A 4,693-nucleotide genomic window follows, 5' to 3' on the forward strand; every position below is an offset into this window, starting at 1 on the left:
GGGATAGGGATAGGGATAAGGGATAGAGATAGGGATAGGGATAGGGATAGGGATAGGGATAGGGATAGGGATAGGGATAGAGATAGAGATAGGGATAGGGATAGGGATAGGGATAGAGATAGGGATAGAGATAGGGATAGGGATAGGGATAGGGATAGGGATAGAGATAGGGATAGAGTTAGAGTTAGAGGAGATAGAGATGATAGAGACAGGTAGCGGTAGACGTAGCAGTAGAGGTAGAGGTGGTGGTAGAGGTGGTAGAGGTAGTAGAGGTGGTAGGGGTGGTAGAGGTAGAGGAAGAGGAGGTAGAGACAGAAGCTACAATAGCCTGGCCTGGTTTTCTGCTGTTTTTTTCTCATATCACTGATTGAGAACCTCTCTTTCTAATGTCCACCTTATTCACTGTGCTCTGTAGTTCATTCCTCTTATCTTCAGAAAGACCCCTTGATGACATGTGTTCTTCTGACTGCAAATTTTGTATGTTAAAATGTTATTTTAAAATAATATTTGTATATCTGATATTAGGGCACTTTTGTCAACTTGGTTTATTTATTAACTTCGTAGCTGAGATTTGCAGTTTTTCCTTAACAGCACGTGAACATCACACCTACCAGTTCTGTGCTTTTTGTTGTTGTTATTGCTTGTGAGGACAAATTGCTTCAGCAAAGTCATGGAGAAATAGTTTTAGAGAATAAAGTTATTTACAATCCTACTTCCTATATCTCATAGGTTAAAAAAAGTCACACATTAGTTTCGAGTTGTTTTGAAGTCATTATGTGAATACCTTTGATGATGATGATGATAACAACAATGATTTGGATGTAATAGTTCCCTGCATTCTTTTAAAGCATGAAAAATCTAAACAAGAAGTTATTTTACAATAGGAGATTAACTGTGAGTGATACTGTGTCTTCAAAATCCACATTCCTTTCCTGGTAGGCAAACTGTTTCGATCCTGACCTGTTTTACTGCTGCTCTCAAACTTTTTTTTTTTTCTCTTCTAAGCATACGAAGAGTTGACATGATAGTGTTTGAGACAGATGTGGATAAGATCTCAACTCAAATATTCTTTGAAGGAAAAAAATGCATTTCCCTGCCAGAAGATGTTATTAAGAGATTAAATAAATTCAAAAAGTACATTTCTTTTAATAAAAATTCTGTTTAGTTTCTAAAAGAAATACATGAATTTGTATTATGTCCTATCAAAAATAAATGGTACAACTGCCTCTGGATGGATATTGGATCATTCTTTGGCTACATAAAACTCTGTAAATGAGTGACAAGCAGATGGTGTCTCATTATCTCCAACAGAGAACCTTGAATGCAGCCTGTGAGCCTTTGAATAGTCTGTTTTTGCATCTAAGTTTTGCATCTAACTTTAAGCTCAGCTTTTTTTCCTTCTTCTTCTTCTTCTTCTTCTTCTTCTTTTTTTTTTTTTTTTTTTTGCATTTAGGTGTTACTAGGCTGTATTAACTCTGGAATTCAAATTGATTCCCATTTCTGTACTTAGAAAAATGTTGACTTTGGAAGTAAGGACATATACTTCACAGTTTGAATTTGAAGCCACAAGAAATAGTACCTGAGTAAAAATTTGAAATATGGAGTCAATAATGAATAGGACTCTAAAATGCAATTTAATCATTGCATATGCTTATTCAAGAATATATTATGGGTTATCAGACAAAAGGGATTAAGCCTGTCATGGGTGGGGCTGATGTCTAGGTCATTACTTGATTTCTTTAAAATGTTCAGGCAGGAGTGCATTGGAGCCTGAGACTCGCTGGTTCCTGGGTCATGTTGGCCCAGGGTGACTGGCAGTTCCAAGTGCTGTCAGGCTGTGAGTTGGTTCCCCATGACCTGTGGGCAGTCAAAGCACGACTGATCATAGCTTGCAGCCCTTACCCAGCTGACTTTGACATCCAGTCTGCCACGTGCACTATAGAGCTGACCACAGAGCCACGGACACTGCAGGGAGACTGCTCTATAACATGTTTGTGAGTTTCCCAACCAGCCAGTAGTATGGAGACATATCAGCATTATTATATCAGCACCAAGGAATGATTCACAGGATAAATGAACCCAACTTTTAAGAAGTTTATTTGAAACTCTTCTGGGTCAGGTGGGGTGTGAAATGTTCCTGAAGGTCACTGAACAATGCTTCAGCACATTGGAGTTATCAGAAATGCTGCTTCTACTTTTGAGGCGCTTCCCTGAAACAGTGATGCAGCATGGGGTTGGTCTAGGGGAGATATTCCTAGAGGCAGAAACTGTGGAAGAGTAAGAATCTCTTGTTAACTGCTTCAGAAAGTTATTTGTTTATGATGTTCTTCTAATAATAATTAACAACTGTGATGTTCAATTGCCTGCCAATTTATAATATAACAATTACATCACTAGGTCTACTCAGATACAAAATCAACCTCAACATGAACAAAATACATCTGACCTAGTGTCGCCCAACAAACGTAGTTCTCAGAAGTATGACATAGAAGGGCTAACCAAAAAATAATCCAGGATTGTGGACCTGTGGGTGAGGTTGTTTAAGAGTTTGAGCATTGTTTAGAGTGACACGTGAGTGGCAGATGGATAAAGGAAGACAGAGCTATGGTGATGTTTTGCACAGAATGAAGGATCTATGCAGTTACAGGAACAACTTTGATAATGAAGCACAAGGCAAATGTAAAAAGCAGGTGCTCTATTTCACCATGCTGATCTTCTTTAAGAACACATTCTAGTGTGTCAACAGCATGCAGCTGTCTCTCTTCCCAGGTCCTAATAGCACACACCAGCTTCCACTGGTTATTGAAGATGTCTCAAATGTCTACAGTGATGTGGAAATTGACTGCAGTAAAACATAAACATAAAAAGAGAAAACTGGCAGAGGAAAGAGGGGAAAAAAAGCCATGAGTTCAGCTCTATAAGACTGTTCAGCAAAAGGAAGGAGTCGTCACATTGCAGTCAAGAAAGCCGAACTTACCAACTCCGGGGAAGTGCTGGAGACCTTTAAGTTGGCCAGGGAGAGCTAGGAGCTGCTCTATTCCCTGGAATTTCTTGACAAAGAATTTACAAGAATTTTCCTGGCCTGAAATACAAACACTTGGTTTTGGCTAAGAATCATCTTCACTGATATGATTATCTACCAGGGTGAATATAAAAAGGCCATCGCCAGCCTGCACCACTTAGTGGCTCTCCAGGGATCACTTTCACAGCCACAAATCTTGAGCCAGGGGACCGTGGAGCTTCATAGCACTCTCATCCAGCTGGTGACCTGCCACTTTGCCCTGGAGGAGTGCAGGATGACATATGAAGAAGTGCTGGATTTGATGTGCTTCCTGGTGCTTCCCGTTTAGGACTGAGGCAAGCTACAAGAAGAGTCCTCAAAAGTAAAGCCCAGGAAGATCCTGCCTTGTAACAGTAAGGGCATTATGTTGTACTGCCGGCACTTGATGTTAGCCTATTTTGAGCTTAGAGGTTCATGGACATCAGGGACAACATGGCGTTGTGGGTGGGGGGGGATGTGGTGGTCCTGTTTCAGCAGGGGTGGCTGTGGGGTGAGACAGCCTCTGCTTGAAAGCTGTCAGCAAGATCTGGCAGCAGGAGAACTGCTAGTGTAAGAACTTCTTCAGTCATACATCTTGACATGTCAGAGGAATTTACCTACTTAAGAACTCAGGAAGGTGGGGTAATTCATCTGGAATTGCTGTCCAACCCAGGAATTCCGATCGAGCACCTCATGGTCACTCGGGGCATCATCAAGCCTTGAAGGGGGAATTCCTCCTGGCCATGGAGTAACAGGTCTCCTTCTGTGGGGAGAAGTTGATGGTGGTGCTGCACAGGTTCTGCATCAATGAGAAGATCCTGCTACTGCAGACTCTGACTTGACTGGAGGCCTTCCTGCCACTCAGCTCATGGTGTGCAGTTTTGGGAGATTTGCTGTTACTATTCTTGAAAAGAACATCTGGATTCTAACTCCCTGGCTACTTACAAGTAGTTCCCAGGGCTCTGAGATGCTATTTCTATTTTTAAGAGCTTTTTTTTTTTTTTTGTAATTTTTGTAAAGCAAAACAATCAACGTGTTTTGTAAAAAAAAAAAAAAAAAAAACCACCATTCTTTAAAATATTCATTTGAAGTGGGCACTGTGGCACAGCAGGTTTAGTCACCACTTGGGATATCCACATCCATATTAGAGTGCTGGTGAGAGGCCTGGCTATTCTGCTTACAATCCAGCTTCCGCATAATACATTGTGAGAGGCAGCAGATGATGGGCCAAATGCTTTGGTCCCTGCCACCTGTAGGGGAGACCCAGAAGGAGTTTCAAGCTAGTGGCTTCTGTTTGACCTAGTTCTTGCTGTTGTAGGTATTCAGGGAGTGAACCAGCAAGTAGAAGATATTTCTCTCTCTTTTTCTGTCTCTCTCTTTCTGTCTCTCCTCTGCTTTTCAAGTAGATGAAAATGAATAAACACTATCTTTTTTTTTCTATTTCCTTATTAGCCTGGAACTCAATCTAGATCTTTTATGTGAAGGCAGGGACTCAGCTACTTGAGCCATTACCTTCTGCTTCCCAGGGTGCGTATTAGCCGGAAACTGTAATTAGGACTTGGACCCAGAAGCTCTGATATGGGATGCAGGTGTCTTAATTACTAGGCCAAATGCCAACCCTTCACTACTTCATTTCTAACTGCCATCCCACCC

General features: G+C 41.3%; 1 pseudogene; it reads left to right on the top strand.

Annotated features, from left to right (window-relative positions):
• Positions 1-1,794: 1,794 nt before the first annotated feature.
• On the top strand, positions 1,795-3,882 carry LOC100337754 (integrator complex subunit 10 pseudogene; annotated as a pseudogene).
• Positions 3,883-4,693: the final 811 nt, after the last annotated feature.

The sequence above is a fragment of the Oryctolagus cuniculus genome, chromosome 12, assembly GCF_051225735.1.
Source record: "Oryctolagus cuniculus isolate XC-2025 breed Fujian yellow rabbit chromosome 12, ASM5122573v1, whole genome shotgun sequence".
Taxonomy (NCBI): domain Eukaryota; kingdom Metazoa; phylum Chordata; class Mammalia; order Lagomorpha; family Leporidae; genus Oryctolagus; species Oryctolagus cuniculus.